Source organism: Netta rufina, assembly GCF_964035555.1.
Source record: "Netta rufina genome assembly, chromosome: 1".
NCBI classification, from domain to species: domain Eukaryota; kingdom Metazoa; phylum Chordata; class Aves; order Anseriformes; family Anatidae; genus Netta; species Netta rufina.
The window spans coordinates 44,861,609-44,881,039 of NC_140123.1; the positions used below are offsets into that span (position 1 = coordinate 44,861,609).

Below are 19,431 nucleotides of genomic sequence, written 5' to 3' on the forward strand. Positions count from 1 at the left end.
AGTGGATGAGTAGAGTAGGTGATATAAGTAAACACTCTAGAACAAATCCTGACTTCAATGAAGTAATTCTTATTTGTCTATTTTCATTTATTCTCTAATTTCTCTAATTAGTCTAATTTATTATAAAATTTGTCTAATTTCATTTATTCTTGAATTTTCTTAACAAACATTTTGCAGCCTGTGTATTATTTGTTTATTTATTTATTTAGTTTACCTTATTGAAGATAGCAGGAGTCTACAAAGAACATGGATATGTCTTTCTCTTTCTATGTACAGTTTATTTCTATGCCTTTGAAACACAGATTTCTGAAGTCCTCTGTTGGAAAAGCACAGCTCTAGCTTGCCTGTTTGATATATTCCTTCAACAGTTTTTATACACAGTTCTTGTTTTAGAGTGGCATTTAGTAGCTTTTGTGAATGAACACAGATTCCTGCTGGTCACCTGCTTAAAATAATGTCTGTCTGCAAAGATACTTTACAGTGCCAAGACTTGTGTAACATGAGATATTAACCTGGGAAAGCAAATTGTTATTCCCACGATATGTAACACAGAGGAATGCTCTAAAGAGCTCAGCTGAATGGCCATTGCTTCACTGCAACTTTTCTCCTGGAAAAAAAAAAAAAAAAAAAAAAAAAAAAAAAAAAAAAAAAAGTAGTATGGAAAGATTTCAGGTTACACTATTAGCTGGAATTTATCTTGACCAAAACAAACTTGAATTTAAAGGCAGACTGTCCGAGGGAAATTTGTCATGAGGGGTTTTCTGCTAGAAGGAGCTGGCTGGAAACAAATATGGAAGAATGCAAAGAAGGTGCTAGAAGAGTAAGATGGAGAGCAAGAAAATAGGCTCTGTGGGAAGCCTTCCCTCACTGCAGTGCTCTGCAGTGCCTTGTGGCAATGCCATTATTCTGTTGAGATCAATGGGATTTTTGCTCCTGGCTTTTGTGCAGCAAGGATCCCATTCTTGTTGCTTATCACTAATACCTGACCTTGCAGGCAAGGAAGTTACTGCAATTTAGAGTGCCTCAAAAAATAACTTGTGTCACATGCCTACTGGGTTCAGTAGGAAGATAGTCTTCATGTGTCAGAAGGGCAGATATATTTATTGCATCTAAAGATCATCCCAGTCAGATTTCTGTATCAGATCACTTTGTTTACAGAGCAGGAGGAAAGCTGGGCATGTCTGGATTTATTCCCACATGTTGACTCACAACTATCCTACTCAAAGCCAAAACCACTCCTAGTAACACAGTCACCAGCAGCAACTGCCAACCAGCCAGAGCAGATAACAGCAGAGACAAACTTTCAATTTGCTTTAACCTGAAACTTGAATCTTGGTGGAAGAAGGATTCGAGCTATAGGAAGTAGTAACTGGAGGCATATTAAGGGACCTCTCATCAGTGATCAATAGACACACAGTGGAAGTTCTTGCATCTGGAAAAGTCTTTCTAGCTACTCTCTTCAGTGCCAAAATTGGTAAGTCAATGTTATAGCATTAAGTTTGCCTGGGGAACTTTGAAATGGGGATTATTTTAAAAAACATACAAACAAACAAGCAAATGCATTTGTGTTTGATACTCAGTGTTTTCCATATAGATTCTTCTAAATTTACAAGTAGCATTTCCCCTTCCAGTCTTGCTGTGTGTAATCTGGGCTCTGATTGCCATGTCATTTTTTTTTATTTTTTTTTTTTTAATTCTCTTCCCTAATGATTGACTTCTTTAAGTTGATATCAGGAAACTGATCAGTTATTTAGATAGACTGTATTAAAATGACCCATTGATATAAAATCCAATTCATACATACTTAGCAGGGTGGGAATAGTAAGACAAATAGAAAAGATGCCAAAGTTTTCTGGTATTGTTTCAAGTGGAGATGATACTGAATGTATACAGAACATGGTTTCTTAAGGATGGGTTGCCATTCTACATTTAACAATTGCTTTATTTTATTTGGGAGTTCATTACCTTTCAGTCATAACTAAAGGATAATTGACACTGTTTTATTGTACTGCAAGGAGATTTCCATGCTCTTTAACAAGTGTCTTCTCTAAAAGATATCTAGAACTAACTTAGACACTGTTTGTTCCGCAGAATCTTTTTCTTTATAAAAGCTTTGAGGAAATATACAGTCTTTCAACGGTAGGTTGAATTCAATGACATCTACACTGACTTCCTCAAAACTCTTCCAAACCCAAAGCTTTTACTTCATTGTTACATTTATATCTTGCCCTATCTGTGTCCTTGCACCCATCACACACAAACCTTCTTCAGGAATGATGACAGTAGGCCTTATGCAGCTACTTGATATTGATAAACTCTTTGAGTTTAGTGTAGCATTTGTTCCTATAGAGTTTAGAAAATATATACAACATCATTTAATCTAAGACATTGAATAGAAGTACTCAGTAGACAGAAGGTTATATTTACTTGGATCAGGAACAATAGGCTTAGTTATTCACCAAGCTTCAACAGGTTCAAATTCAGTTAAGATTTTGACTCGCATTCCATCAGTATGAATACTTGCTCTGGTATGTAAGCCAATTGACTAAGTCACCTCAGGCAGTTGAAATCTACTTCAAACAGTCTGTAAAACCAGCCTGTTTGAAGCCAGCTAGCATCTGCTGTCTTATTGTGTGAAAAGATGGACAAAGAGGCAGAATTTGGACTAACATGTAGAATGAAGTAGAGCAAGGTACTGGGGATAACGAATGTATTAATTAAAAAATTAGAAAAATTTGGAAGAGCTGAAAATATTGCTGAAAACCTCACAGTTTGTTATGTATTCATACTGGATGCAGGCAGGGTACCACTCACATTTTAAAGAGTTATGTTATGAACTATAAATAAAACTAGGTTTGTCCCTTGCTGTTATACCAGCTTCTTAACCATTTCAAATTCTGCAAACAGTACTGAAAGGGACTAGGGATCACTAGGCCAGTCTCTTCTGAGTTTGTGTAAAACATGGCTGCATCTTTTCAGCAGGATGGTCTTATGCTAAGATTGCTTTTTCCTGGAAAGAAGATGAAAATGCCTGAATGTCAAATCCTGACCAGCACTGCTGTTGTGCAGCTCAGTTCTGCATTGTGGTTTGCAGTGAAATGCTACATCATTCCTCTTTATTTCTTATGGGCTTTTGCTGCAGTTGCATTCTGCATATGGATTTTTCTAGAGCCAAGTTTTCCACAAGCAACAGAATATCTAAAGCCATCAAAAGATGGCTATCATCCAAAACTAAATATCATTTCTGTTCCCTTTCTTGATCTGAGGAAATTTGGAATGATAATAAAGAGGCTCCTAGAACTGTGTTACACTAAAGAGTAAAATGAGGGTGACTCTTTTCTTGCTGTGCTTTTCTTGTTGCATAACCATGAGATGGAATATATATATATACATTTCTATTTTAACTATTTATCTGTGACAAACAAATGGCAGCAAGCAAAAGCTGCTCATTCTAAGTATTGAATCTTAAGTTTTGCAAAACTGAAAAACAAGAGGGGAAAAATTTTATATGTTGAATTCTGGTACCAGTTTTCACAGAAATACTTGAACAACGATCAATACAAATACATCTGAGCATTTTGAATTCACGTATCCCAAAATTTAAAGTAAGCCATTAAGGAAAGAAAATCAAATGTTCAAGTTTAAGAAGTTTAGGGAGATTATTTCCTCTTCTTCTTGTGCCCAAGAAGTGAGAATCACAGAGGTCTCTGGTGCAATTAAGCAGGTTTAAGCTGCCATTTCTGGCTTCTGGGATTTCAGTCATGTGTGTTGGAGAAAGCTCTTCCATTTGCTGTGCTGCAGATTATTTGATAACAGATCTTATTTTTATTACTTTGTTTCCACCTAGTGTTCAAACTGCAAATCACACTAAATTGTAAGTATGTTCTAGAATCAGTACTTGCAGATCAGCATTGGGCTCAGCTAGGAGGGATTTGCATCAAAAATAAGCAAATGGATATAGTAATATTAAATATTTCTTTTACGGTATTGCTACTATTTGCAGTAGATTCTACACTAAAGGATGTCAAGCATCTACTATGATCTTTGCTACACAGTCTGTTAAGGAGCAGGAGTATCAGTTATGATCTAAATGTCAGAATCCTTCATGGATATAATCTTTTTTTTTTGTGTGAGGTCTGCTGTTAACTGAAGACAAATGAACACACCGTGGTCACTGAAAGACATTCATTACTCTCATGGGCAAGTGTGTGCTAAGAATGAAGTCCAGAAGGCAGTCACTAAACTACATGGAGGTTTCCAGGTGAACTTACCTGTATAGTCTTTACCATATGTCAGTAAAGTATTTTCATGCTTTATAACAACCATAAGATTTTAATAACAGATACTGGAGGCTTCAAAAACTCCATTGTGTTGCAGGAAGAAATAAAAGAGAAATTTTTGTGTTGAACTATGAAAAATATTTTTTCTGGTTTGTTTGGGAGGTTCAATAGAACATAGCAAGAATACACAGCTTGTGGCTCTACCTTGTGAAATGTAGCAGGAGGCTTAAGGACAGATAAAAAGCATGTATGGACAGTGATGTTTTAAATTCTGTTATGTTCTAAGACAAAATAAATTGTGCCTTATACATTTTAGTATGTTACATACGCTTACAAAAAGTAAAAAAAAATATATACTGGTATTGCTAATCTCAGACAGCAATTCATACAACACAAGTATGGCAACAGCTTTGATAGCTATATGATATTTTTTATTTACGCATTTCTTATAAAATTCTAGATACAATAATTCTGTTTATTTGCCTGTTCTTGTAACTAGAGCAAAATAGCTAAAATACCTAACTGCACCACATACATCATCTGAAAAAATACAGAATTATTATTTATCCAAGCTTCTAATGTCTGATGTGTATGGGGACAGAATTACTTGTCTTGAGGATTTGTAATTTGGACTTTTTCTTTAGGAAAAATGCTTTTTTTTGTTTTCCCTTACATTCTCTCTTTGAGCACATGCAAAAGTTAATGTCCAGATTAAGGAACTAACTGATAGTTTCTTGGTATAGTTTCTTGATATAGTTTCTTGGATAGTTTCATTCAGGACAGTGTACTAGCTGTTGTTATCACTTTTTTCACCTTTTTTTTTTTTTTTTTTTTTTTTTTTTTTTTAAGTGTCCAGCACTGGTTACTGCATTAGGCAATGCCTAACAACCTGCACTGCACTCAACTCCTTTCAGGCCTTCATCTGAGGAAGTATCTCCTCTAAATGAGTAGATATTTCTCACCCATTTGAGGTGTGGCTTAGACACCAAGGTGCTTGCTCCAAACCAGGCAGATAGCTATGCAGAGGTATACGTGTATGTGGCTGGAGAACTCTGAATAAAAGGGAATTTACATTTTGCAAGAGATAGGCAAGAGGCTGGCTAATGTTTCCAGAGTTAAAACTTTTTATTTAAATTTCATTTTCATAGCCAATCTTTTTCCTTGATTTGTAAAGTGGTGTATTAATATCATAGACGTGTAAGACAAAGAGTCCTTTCTGTTGAAATGTGTTTTTGTTTTGATTTACAGACTGCTTATAGTGACATTAAAAAACCAATTAATTTAACTTCTCTAAAGACTAAGCGCATATGGATCTACAGGTCAGCAGTTGTCTATCAGAAATATAGAAATATCAGAAAAATATTGGATTATTTTAACAACTGTGAGCATTACTGTCTGAACTTGGAGCTACAGAATGGTTCAAGTCTAGATCAGTTGCTACTACCCAACCTTCCTGCTTGAGTAGTAAACCCAAATTTTATTTATGGCATTTTTTTTTTCTTATTTGTGAAATAATCTTAACTGAATTGAGCTTTTAATGGCGACTCCATGGAGAGGGTTAGGAAGGAAAGAACGCTATTTTATGATATTCTCTGTTGTTACCTGAAAGCCCTATCCCTGCCAGAGAGATTCCTGCATTGAAGTGTAGATTTGCTAGATTTGTAGGTTTGCTAGGTCTGAGTCCCAAAATCATCTGGCAAGACCTGTAAACTAGGGAAGGCATCACCGTGGATGTAGCTCTATGGGGAAGATGCACCCATCTTGGAACAGCTGCTCTTGTTTTGGATCATGGTAAGCTGAGGGGCTATTTTATTTTGCATATCATATATTGATCATATGAAGACAATCTCAGCTTTTATGGTACTTTAAGTAGAGTGGGACTGGGATGGTTTCCCTTCGAGGGGATGGAAGGCAGGACTTTGCTACAGGAGGAAAAAACATACTGCCAGTATCTAAAACCAACAATAAATTAGTGCAAGCAGAGTAAATTATTTTTGACGGTATGGGAAACCTCAAGATTACCTGATATAATTAAAATCAGTACATTCACCTCTAAGTAATCATTTGTAATAATAGGTGTCATATTTCTTACCCTATCATCCTTTAAGGAACTGCTCTTGGCAAAATAAATAGATTTCCTTGGAGGACTGCATTTATGCAAATAGACTGTGATTAAACTAAATTAGCACTAAGTATCCTCTTCAGCCTTGTATATACAATCCTGTCCTGGGATCTTTGGGCTAATGAGTATGTGGATGAAAATGTTTTATGAGAGATACTGTGGAAAACTAAATAAATTATTAGAGTGTAAAGTAAGGAGGAAGCTGACTTTGATTTTTGCAACATTTTAATGCTGGTACTATATATTTTGAATCACTCTTTTCTATTAAGAAGGCTAGTAGAAAGAAGGGCACCTTTGACTAATGTTCTTTTTTGATGCTTTCCATTACAGAGGAATGGCCACACTAGATTAGACATAAAGAACCATCCAGGCCAGGAACTTATTTCTGACAGAGCTCAGTCAGATGCCTCAGAGGAAGGATCTGCATTGCAAGGATCTGCAGTCAGACGTAAGGGCATGGCTCACCCTCTAGCATGAAGCTAATAAAGCTGTTCATATACCTAGAACAGTCTGGTGATACCAGAAATAATGAATTAACTGTTCACAAATTTTCAACCTCTTGTACTATGTGTGAAATACAGCCAAGCTCCCAAGCCTGATCCTTGCTTGAAGGTTGGATGTAGCAAATGTATCAGTTGCCATAACCTGGAGGCATCACAGTGGGCTGGGAAGTAGGGGCAGCAACAGCTGTGGGCAGAGCAGCCCAGGACTCATAAGAATTCACACCTGCACATGCCTAAGCAAGTGGACTGAAAAATCCTATCTGCTGATAAACGTTTTAAAAGGGAGTAATCTAACCCCTTGTGTTTGGTGCTGTTTCGTGAGGATTTCAGAACTTCCATGTGTCCCAGGTTTTATGGGGAGAACTTTTGGAGGTCTCAGCAAGAACATCAGAGCAGTTTAGGGAAAGTCAGATATAGCCACAGCATTCAGGGAGGTGTCTGCCACTTACACTGGCATGCAAAGCTCTGAGTCAGCTTTGTATGGAGTCAGAGACCTTAAATGAGGCATGGAAACAGAGACACCCAAATATGGAGCTACTTGAAATTCACTTTTTCTTTGTAGACACTTACGAGTAGTCAATACAAAAACACTGAGGGTGGGGGATTTCCTACATCTAGCTGTTACCTTTTCCTGAGGTCTATCCATCTGGGACCAGAAACAGACTAGTGTCCACCATTGTTTCTTCAAAATTCTGACTAAGGACTACTCTAGTAAAAACAAATTGTGGAGAAAGTAATACAAGGGACACACAGACACACAGCCGCCTTGTTTTCAGAGACTCTGTATAAGTAGAACTCCTCCTGTTATTATGGAATGCTGCTCATGACAACTATAGAGAAAGCTTGTCATATGGAACATTAATTTTTTACAGGACCATATTTAAGCTCAGTAAACTAATTTATTTATTTATTTATTTATTTATTTTTTACAATTGTGAAGTATACTGTGGAATTAAAATATATAAATTTATTGTTAAAGTTTCCCTCATCTGTGCATTATCTATGATGTCTGCTTCTAATGTGTAGATGTATATTTGCCTGAATGCATATTCTGTATCTTGTTGAATAAATCAAAGCTGTTATGTATTCCAGCTTTCATAGTTCTATTGCTTATGAGATATTGTGCCTGTGAATTCAGGTTAGCTTGGTTGTTCTTCACAGATCAACATCTTTAGTACTTACACAATCCTGCAAGTGACTAAATTTATTTGGCTCAGAGCAAAGCATCAAAATATGCCTTCTTATGATGTTTATCTCCTTTGCTCATAACAGAAATTTTTATCTATTTTTTAAGAAGTCTCTTGTACATGAATTTCACTTTTTGAGCTTGTACTATACTTTCTTTTCACAAACTTCTTAATAGTCACTTCTGTTGCAACAGAAGAATAAAAATAAATCGGTACATTTTCATAATTAATTAATTAATTATAAGGCAGAAGAGGAGATAGTTTACATTTCATTGACTTTATAATAATAGATTTGCAAATGTACGTGTGATTACCTCCTTCCGTCTTGTTCATTATTACATGAAAAGCTCAGGGAAGCCCTTAATCTTTTTTACCAACCATAGTTGTCAGAGATAGGATGTGGTAAGGATGGGAGTAAAAAAAGGAAGGAAACAGGTTAGCACTGTCCGATGAAAAGGTGTACATAATTACAGAGAAAGTGTGGACTCTTTTTAAAGTTAGTAATTCTGGCTTCATCTTCTGGGAAGTAGCCATTTATACAGTGTACATACAGCTTAGGAAATTGACACTCATAAGAGGAAGGAAAGAATATGCTGTAGATGGTTGAGTCTAACCTAATCAAGTTACTGGTGGTATACCCCAGGGCTTAACACTGGGCCAATACTGTTTAGCATCTTTGTTAATGATCTGGATGAAGGAACAGAGTGCTCTCCCAGCAAGTTCACGGATGATACAAAACTGGGTGGGCTGGCTGATGTGCCAGGTGGTTGTAGACCTTGACAAACTGGAGAATGAGACAGAGGGTAACTTCATGAAGTTCAACTTCATGGAGTAAAAGCATGGGTAACAAGGGTAAAAGCAAAATCCTACATCCAGGGAAGATTAACCCCCGGCACCAGTACATGCTGGAGGCTGGCTGACTGGAAAGTGGCTTTGCTGAGAAGGTCCTTAGAGTGGAAATTGCCCAGGAGCTGGAAAACAGGATGACCATGAGCCAGCAATGAAACCTCATGGCACAAAAGGGCCGGCAGTATCCTGGGCAGGTTGAGGGAAGTGATCATTCACAGAATCACAGAATTTCTAGGTTGGAAGAGACCTCCTCCCTACTTTTCACCAGTGAGGCTGCCTCTGGAGTACCATGTCCAGGTCTGGGCTCCTCAGTATAAGAATGATATGCACTTACTGGAGCAAGCCCAGCACTGGGCCACAGAGGTGATTAAGTGCTGGCAACATCTATCACGTGAGGAAAAGCAGAGAGAGCTGGGACTGTTTTGCCTGGAGAGGTCTCAGGGGAATCTCGTCAATGTGAATAAATGCCTGCTGGGAGGGAATCAAGAAGAGGAAGTCAGACTCTTCTCATTAGTGCCCACTGACAGGATAAGAGGCAATGGGAAGAAACTGAAAATCTTGAAATTCCATCTGAACGCAAGAAAACACTTTTTTACTATGTGGTGTGGTCAAACATGGGAACAGATTGTCGAGAGAGGCTGTGGAGTCTCCATCCTCAGTGGTATTCAAAACTCAACCAGACCACCATCCTGGGCAACATACTCTAGTTGATCATACTTAAACTGGGGTGTTGGACTACATGAGCTTAAGAAGTCCCTTCCAACCTCAACAATTCTGTGCTTCAGTGAATTGATCCTATTATTTGATTAGAGTCTGCCTGCAAGTGTAGTAGTGTAAAAACATAGGAAAGTATTTCTTTTCAGTTTTGAGTTGTTGACCAATTTAGTGGTGAGTTGACTTCCTTAATGCCTAAAGTGATAATGGTTCCTATCACTCACATCCCATCCTCTAGTTTTGTCCTTCCCAATAGTGCTTGGAAGATATCAAAGATCACTAATATAGAGACAAATTTTGAGACAAGAAAGAAAAGTTCTTCCATATGGAAAATATGATGTATGGATAATATTTGGCAAATGCTTCTCCCATATGTATACATTTAGACATATAAGCAAGATGTGATTTGTAGATGAGAGGAAAGCTAGCACAGTATTTTAAGACTTTATGAAAATCAGGACATACTCTGAAAGAAGCAGAAGAATCTATCTGAAGATAGATTGTTCATTCTAAAAGATGGCATGTCCTTTAGGTTGAAATCCTGTGGGAAATTTCTCTTGTAAGATTGTAGCTGCTAGGGCAGAGAAAATACTCTGTACTATGGAGGAAGATTATGACTAAAACCCATATGACTGAATTTACAGAGAAGTTAAAATACTGATTTTGAGGTGTGAACTGTCCTTTTGTTTCAATAGTTGCTAAATTAATGTACTAGCTTTAAAAGATGGCTTCATGACTGGTGTAAACCTAATAGTACCCTGACAAATGAGTGGTGTTGCCCTACCCAGTATCTTTTTTTTTTTTTTTCCTTCTCTCTTATATTTTCATTTACTTATTCTATTATTTATTTATTTGTTTATTTATTTTTGCTGTAGGCTTTGTTTCAGTTCTTTTGGTCATGAGACTTGTAGTGAATTGGATCAGTTTACTGACATGACTGAGTTGATGTAAGAGACTATTGCATGAACATGGCCAAGGGCAGGACGAGGAAGGCAGAACTGCTCCTTCTGGTGGGAATGTGGTATTAGATCAGTTTAAACTGATAATGAAACCGCGCCCTTGCTGCTAACCACAAAAGCTATTGTCAGCACCCGTTTACTGGATCACTGCACTGTACAGTTAGGTTAGTGACAGAGACACTGATTCATGGCAATCTCTGGGGTGTTTCCTGAACAGATAGTCACTGCAGTTACACCTCTGACCATTTAGGAGGCTGAACTCACAAAATCCTTAGAAAATTTACAATAAGAGGCTATCAATGAACTTGGCCTGATGTGCAAACCACCGCAGACTGTATATTCGCGGTATTGTCTTCAAATCTCTCAGCTCCCATGTTTTCAGCTAAGCAACCATCCTTCCTCATCCTGTGCGTTTGCCTTTATTTGCTACTTCTGCAGCATAATTCAGATATTACTCTGTCCTGACCACAGGCCATGTGGAAAGAATTGCTAACATGCCACACATTTTTCATGACATAGCTCTCATGCAACATCACTGCTCATCTGATCACAGATTTTCTAGAATATAAAATTTTTCCTATTTATTTCAACTCCTCTTCAGCTACTTCGCTACCTACTTTCAAATTTCTGTTTCCATTTACTCCCCTTCTTCCAAACAGTGGCACTTGCAAGTCATGTCCCCATTGTGCTTTTTTCATGGATTAAGTTTTGGTCTGACTAACAATGATCTTTGTGTGTGTCATGGTGCTCACCTAGTACCTTTGGAAGATCAAATTTAAAACATGTATTTTCTCAAATAACTACTGGAACTTTTGGTGCTAAAAGTTTTGATTATATAGAACAAGATAGCACTTCAAGTAATATAGTATAATGTAATGGAAAACATCCAAATTTTAACATATTTATCAGCTGAGGAACAACAATAACAACAACAAAATTTCTCTAAGAAAGTGAGATTAAATGCTTCCAAACAAAAACTTCAATGTTATTTGCAATAATGGCATGCTGAAATTTGTATATACATTGTGCTCTGCTAATTTTGTTCTCCTGTAGTAAACAAGCAATTGAAATTGATATTCCATTCATCTTTTGTGAAAGCAAAAAAGATTGTTCTTATTTTCAATTGAAATGATCTCTAGTTCCAGTAGAGATCTTTACCCAGAAGGAGAAAATAACCTTTAATTCTCCAAGGTTCAAAGCCAGCACTATGTGTAAGAAAGATTCAAAACAATGCTCATTCTCCATGCAAAACATCTGGGAAACAAGAGAATCTGAGTTCAACAACATGTGATTTTTGAGAAGGTACCTGGGAACTTGAAAACCAGGTTTCACACTGGAGTATTTCAGACACTAAACAAGTGGCCCAAGCAACACTGGCAAATAACTTCTGTACTGCTCTGAGTGGAGAAATAATTTGATCCAACTGTTGTGTGTCCTCACCACAGCTATTTTTACAGAAAACCACAAGATTTTACTGGCTGAGCTCAATGGCATGTGAATTCTGCTCTCCAAGGAGCATGAAGACCAGCAGTTTTGGCAGTTTCATTTCCTTACTGATGACAAAAAAATGAAAAAAGACAGAGAGAGAGACCAGCGTGACACATACTGCGACACTGGATTTTGTGGTATCACTTAAACAGAGAGACAGGGTGCAGCTCAACTGTTTTTAACCACAGAAACAGAAAATGTTATTTGGCAGGAAGGAGGAAGTACACCAAATCTACTATGTCTCAAACCTGACTGTGTCTCTTTAAAATGTTCTTAAACCTGTTTAACACACCCCTACTTTTCACCACTCCCTGGGAACATGCGCCTCATATAGCAACTTGTAAATCAAGAAAAACCAAACCCAGCAATTTATTCTCTAGTATGTGGTGGCTATTCTCACACACCCATGCTGGCTGTATAATTAAGCTACAGCATAGCTCACTGACATGGAACTTTCTTCTGCAACTTAAAATGGTAAAACCACTACGGGTTTAAAAGTTTCAAATATTCTAGAGCAGAATTGAAAGTTTCAAAATAAAAATTGAGAAAAGATAAATAATTCAAATACTGTGATTTAGGCACAATACTATGGAGGTTCTGCTCACAGATACATAGATGATGTCAAATCTCAATTGTACTGGTTTATCTGCAGCTCAGGACTCTGAACAGAATGAAAAAAAATTTAACTGCAAGACAGCTAAAAATTAAAGCTTTAGTTTTAGTATAGCGAGAGGGTTTGAATCCAGAAAGATCTAACATATTCCTTCTAGAAATATTCCCTTTGTACCCATGAATGAGAGGGAAGGAATTGCCTAAAAAACTCAATGATTTTTTTTGTTTGTTTGCTTTCTCTCTGTCCACTAATCTTGCATGTTCTCTGTGGGTTAGACTCCAACATACCCAGTTTAGAGTTTCCTTGCCATGCTTTTTCTGTAAGTGGCCACAGTGTTGCTGGAAAGCTGTTTTCTACAATGCATCACAGGACATGCAGTTTGCTTGAAGATTAGACGAATTTTGATTTAGTATAGGTGCTGTTATTTTCAAGGGTGCAGAATAAGATTTGCAACTATTTGCAACAATTTTGGCCAGAGACAGAGGAAAAAAAATATCTGCATGCATGTTTCCTTTTGTTTGAAATTTGGCAAGAATCATGGCTTTCTGCAAGAGCAAAATTTAATTTGAAATCCTGCCATTACATGGGATTGATCTGACATGTCTATGTGTTTACAGTGTGGATGCCTACATCTGACTTGTCATCTTAGGCTCCCTTTCAAGACAGCGGAAAGAAATAGCAACTCCTGGAGCCCAGTGCTCTGACCTACTTTAGTCATTTACATTAGAGTGAAATGAATTTCATTAGTGGAGTCTTGGGTGACAAATGTAGAAGCAGGAGTCTGACTTCAGATGTTGCCTTGCTATTTTGTTAAGCAAGGCCTGCTTGGAAAGTCTTGCCCAGCACTGAGGAACTGAGTGTTTGAACATAGCTGTCACCAGTTTGGATTCTCCTTTCATTGAGTAGAATTCAGATTATTTACTTAGGCATTAATTTTAATTTAGTTTTCTCAGGCTAATAGCCTGAAAAAGGATCCGGAGCAGCCCACATTTGAAATTACTGGGTTCTTCATGGAATGCATAGCACCATGGCAGGATCTGGAATGTCAGGAACTGATCTGGGTCTCCATGATTACATCCAGATAATTATAATTCTGTCCAGACTCTTTTCCTTCTAATAACACACAAATTATTTTGGAAACATCCTGTTTTAAAGCCCAGCCTCCTTTCCCTTGCACCTACAACAACAACAACAAACAAATGAAAAACAACAGCATCAAAAATAAATGAAAAAATCTTCAGCCCAACCCTTCACGTACTGAACATTAAAACTCACTTGAAAGACTGTTTCTGTCAACATTCTTTCCAAACCACTTACAGTTTTTAAAACAATTATTCAAAAAAATATATATAATTTACTCAGAATAAGAGGGAAGGAGAAGTTTGTATTTCAAATATATTCTAACATTCTATTGACAAGTTTCAACATACAAATATATTATAAAGGCAAGAAGAGAACTCAATCTTTTATTCAACTTCTCACCCTACTATGACTTACGTGATATGTGTTGGTTTTGGAAAATTATTCTCTTTTTTTTTCACATAGTTTCTTTGTGATTGAAATCTGCACCTGAAATTTATTTCTTGGAATATGCTCAGAAATGCTATTGATCCTTCTACTTCTGTGGACAAGGGAGGGCAACAAAACATCTGAATTATTGTCCAGAGAAGCTTGGAGGGGGACAAGGAGTGAAAATGCCACATCTATAATGCCATTTTCTATTTTACTCCTGCAGCTGACCTACATTTCAACACATATCACAAATCTGCTTTGTGATTTTATCTGTCCTTTGAATAGATGAGCAATTTTATTTGACTGCAAAGGTAGTTTTAAGCAAAGGGTTTTAAACATGCGCTAGCAAATACACAGTGCTCTCCATAATCACATATGTACATACTCTTCCCATTTGCCATATAACTAGAGAATAAATTCAGTCTGAAGAATCTAAAATAAATTTGCTGAATGATTCAGTTAAGTGGCTGAAAGTCAGCCCCTTCACTAAAGAGACTGGCTTATTTTAATACCGAAGCATAAACTTTCAAAAAAAAAAAAAAAAATCTGGTATCACTTTGATGTGGTTTAACCTCGCAGGCAGCTAAGCACCACACAGCTATTTGCTCACTCCCTGCCTCCCCCAGTGGGATGGAGGAGATAATAAAAAAAAGGTAAAAACTCATGGTTGTGATAAAGACAGTTTAATAGGGCAGAGGATGAAGGGATAATAATAACAACAACAATAACAATAATAATAATAAATACTGTACAAAGCATGTGATGCACAATGCAATTGCTCACCACCCACTGACTGATGTCCAGCCAGACCCACAACAGTGGCTGCCAGCCCAACCAACTCCCTCCAGCTTTATAGCTGAGCATGCTGCCCTGTGGTATGGGACATCCCTTTGGCCAGTTTGGGCCAGCTGTCCTGGTTCTGTTCCCTCCCAGCTCCTGGTGCACCTCCAGCCTCCTCACTGGCAGGGCCACGAGAAGCTTGAAAGTCCTTGACTCTGCAAGTACTGCTCTGCAACAACTAAACCATTGGTGTGCTATCAGCATTATTCTCATCCTAAATCCAAAGCACAGCAACATGCCAGCTACTAGGAAGAAAATTAACTCTATCTCAGATGAAACCAGGACACAACTTAATCATATTGCTTTTTGTTTACATCAGCATCAAATAATTAGGAACAATTTAATACAATTTTAGTTATGTACATTATAAAAATTTTGACCATAGGGGTAAACCATTGGAGTGGCAGTCTTTGGTCAGCCCAAAGATCTACTTAGCCCAATATTCTGTCTCCAACAGTGGCGAAAAGCAGATGCTTAGGGAAGCATGGAAGAACAGGGAAAGCACTGATTTCCCTAAGTGCCCTTATAGGCTCTATCAATTTGTACGTTTGAGTCTTAGCCAAATGTGGTTTCTGTTTACTTAGTAACAATCAATGGATTTGTCTTTGACAAGCTTATTGCCATTCTCATTCAACTCTTTTATATATCAGTATGTACTAATGCATATATAAGTACATATACACGCTCACAGAGCAACAGAGATATACACAGATATATACGGATATATAGGGAATGGGGGAAAAGATACCTTTCTGCCATTGTCATGTTTGACTTTGATGTGGATAGGGAATGGGATCATGCTCTGTTATGCTTGGAAGGCATACGCAGCAGTTATGTGTGCTGGTAACACAAATGTGGAAGCACGAAATGAAGATTTGATTAAATAGATGGAATATTGTTGCACCGGTCCATCAGTTTTTAGACTGACAATACATTTCCATATAGGTTTTTAAATGACAGGCAATTGTTAATTTCTGTATCACCTAATTCATTCCTAATAGTAAAAGATACAGTGATCATTATAACAACAAAAGCTTCTTAGCCCTCACAGATGAATCCAGCACCACACCAAGCTAAAGAGAGAAACACAATCTATCAGATAAGTGTAATTTGAACCTCCTCACATAGATATTATTTTATGAAGTAGATACATCTCTGTATCTACTCTAATAAAAGAACAGCCTGTGGGGATGTCTTCAATGTATTTAAAGTGCCCATGGACAATTAATTTCTTTAAGAAAATATTAGTTAGGTAACAGGAAGGCACGTTACGCTCTTCAATTTCTCCTCTAGCATCTTTTAACAAGATGTCTTCCCTGAGGTTGCTAACATGGCTTCTTTCCTAGAGCTCTCAGTGAGGATTTCTAGGTGATGGGGATATTGCAAAGTCTTGTTTATAATTTAATGAAAAAACACAGCTAATCATAATTCTCACAGTCCCACTACTATTGTAGCCACTCCCATTTGTGTTCTTTGTTACTGATAACACAATAACAAATAAGCTATTTATCAGTAACATGAGCTATAAAACTGATTACAGCCATTCAGCTGGTACCATGCAAATGTCACTTGACTTAGCCAGATTTTCAGCACAATATTCTTTAGACAACTGATTTTATCAGTAATTTTTATTTTATTTTATTTTATTTTTTTTTAAGCTAAGGTAGTAATGGTACTGGTACAAGATTAAGATACACAAGATTAGCATAATGTGGATGAGACTTTCAGGGATTTTTGCAAGATATTCCACTCATTTGCAGAGTAGGGAGGTATTCAAAATATGCAAAAAGCAGGCCTATTAACACTGAAGATTATATATCTGCCATGAAATGTGTTGGCACCTGCTATGATTAGCATGTTTTCTCTATGAAGCAATTTTAGAAAGGGAAACAGAAGAAACTGTTCAGCCATTTTCTGTGGCAGCTAAAAGCATTGAAATGGTTTAGACACTTTGCATACTATTTATAGCATTCTATTTTTTCCTTCTTTAGCTTATGAACTCTGCCACGCCTTTTGGGAGAACAATGGGCTACCAAATACATCTGAAATGTCACTGATTTCCTAGCATTTAAAAAATGCATATGAAAAAGCTCTGATAGTGCTCCTTCTTGTACTCAGGAAGGTGTGGTTAAACAACCGTAGGGCATACCTTACACATACCAGACAAAAGGTCTTCCCCAGGAATGGCAATCTGTAGTAGCAGTAACAAATACAAGCTGGGTTGGCAAATAAATAAAAAAATGCATTCATACATTTTAAAAATCCATAAAACCCACCCTTATGCCTGGTGCATTTCTACCAGTCTAAGACTTACTGAAATATTTTTCTCAATTTAACAGAAACATAATCTACTAAAAGTGGTTTAAATTGTTTTGTCTCTGCACAACAGCTCTTTCTACCTGATATTACAAAAAGATCCTCCTCTCTAAATACTTCAATCACACAATTCATAAACTTCTGAAAAATAACATAAAAAGAAAGGGAAAAAATCCAAATATGATATATAAATAATCATTTAGGCAGAGGTGGGATCAATATCTGTATGCTTTAGTAAAAGCATTGTAGAGCTATTCTCTCCAGTGAATATTTAAACTTTACCAAGGTAAAATAACTGTGGTAATTGTGATCCCTCCCACAGAAGACACCTTACAACTCAGCCGTTAAAGTAGCTTACTGGTAGAAATGGGCTGCTTTCAAAAGGAGAATTGATCTGAACCCAAGCCTCTCCCCATCATATTTAAAAAGGCCTGTCAGTCAGGTGAAGACCCTGGTGACTGGAAAAAGGAAAATATCACTCCCATTTTTCAAAAGGGTAGAAAGGAGCACCTGGGGAACTACGGACCAGAAAGCCTCACCTCTGCCTGGCAAGATCATGGAACAGATCCTCTTGGAAATGATGTTAAGACATGCAGGGTAAGGAGGTGATCTGAGAGAGTCAGCATGGCTTCACCAAGGGCAAATTGTACCCGACAAATCTGGTAGTCTTATATGATGGAGTGAATGCATCAGTTAACAAGGGAAGACTGACCGATGTCATCTACTAGGACTTCTGTAAGGCCTCTGACACAGTCACAGAATGGCTGAGGTTGGAAGGGACCTCTGAAGATCATCTAGTCCCACATGACATCCTGATCTCCAAATTGGAGTAATACGGATTTGAAGGGTGGACTATTCACTGGATAAGGAATTGGCTTGAAGGCCACACCCAGAGAGAGGTGGTCAATAGCTATGACCAGGTGGAGGCCAGTGATGAGCAGTATCCCTCAGGGGTCTGTCCTTGGACTGGTATTGTTTAATATCTTCAAGAACAGCATACACAGTGGGATTGAGTGCACCCTCAGCAAGTTTGCACCAAGCTGAGTGGTGCAGTAGATACAAGAGAAGGAAGGGATGCCATCCAAAGGGACCTGGACAAGCTTGAAAAGTGGGCCCATGTGAACCTAATGAGGTTCAACAAGGCCAAGTGCAAGGTGTTGCACCTGGGCTGGGGCAATCCCAGATATGAGTACAGGCTGGGAGAAGAACTCATTGAGAGTAGCCCTGCAGAGAAGGACTTGGGTATTCTGGTGAATGAAAAGCTTGACAGGAGCCATCAGTGTGTGTGTGCAGCTCAGAAGGCTTACTGCATCCTGGGCTGTATCAAAGAGAATTGGCCATTAGGTCAATAGAGGGGATTGTCCCCCTGTGCTCTGCCCTTGTGGGGCCCCACCTGGAGTGGGGGAAGTATGTGGGGCTGTTGGAGCAGATCCAGAGGAAGGCCATGAAGATGTCCAAAGGGCTGGAGCACCTCTGTGAGGAAAGGCTGAGAGAGCTGGGGCTGTTCAACCTGAAGAAGTGAAGGCACCAGGGTGACCTCACTGTACCTTTTCAGTACTTAGAGGGGGCTTGTAAAAAAAGATGGAGAGTAGTTTTGCTCAGGCAGATAATGATAGGACAAGCGGGAATGTTTTTTAACTAAAACGGGAGGTTTAGATTAGATGTTAGGAGGAAATTCTTTACTCAGAGGGTTATGAGGCATTGGAATAGGTTACCCAAAGAAGCTGTGGATGCCCCATCCCCGGAGGTGTTCAAGACCAGGTTGTACCAGGCCCTGGCCAACCTGATTTGGTGGGTGGCATCCTTGCCTATGGCAGATGGGGTGGAATGATTTTTAATGTCCCTTCCTACCTCAACCATTCTATGATTCTGTGAATTTGGGCTAAATAGTCTAAATGATTTTTCCAAATTGGAAGGTTGTTGCTTTCTCTTTCTGTGCTTTGATATGATATTTCTATCCTTAGGCATGCTCTGAGATAAGCCTGGCAGGCAGATTAGGCAGAGAAATTCTGACCTCTGAACATCAGGGGAGGAAAAAGAGTTATTAA

General features: G+C 37.9%; 1 protein-coding gene across 1 annotated transcript in view; it reads left to right on the forward strand.

Annotated features, from left to right (window-relative positions):
- The first annotated feature begins 1,341 nt into the window (after window positions 1-1,341).
- SCEL (sciellin) overlaps window positions 1,342-19,431 on the forward strand; it is a 73,795-nt gene continuing 55,705 nt past the window's right edge. The window contains exon 1 of the mRNA XM_084306407.1: window positions 1,342-1,474. The gene's annotated coding sequence lies outside the window, so the exon portion shown is untranslated. The remainder of the gene's footprint in view (window positions 1,475-19,431) is intronic.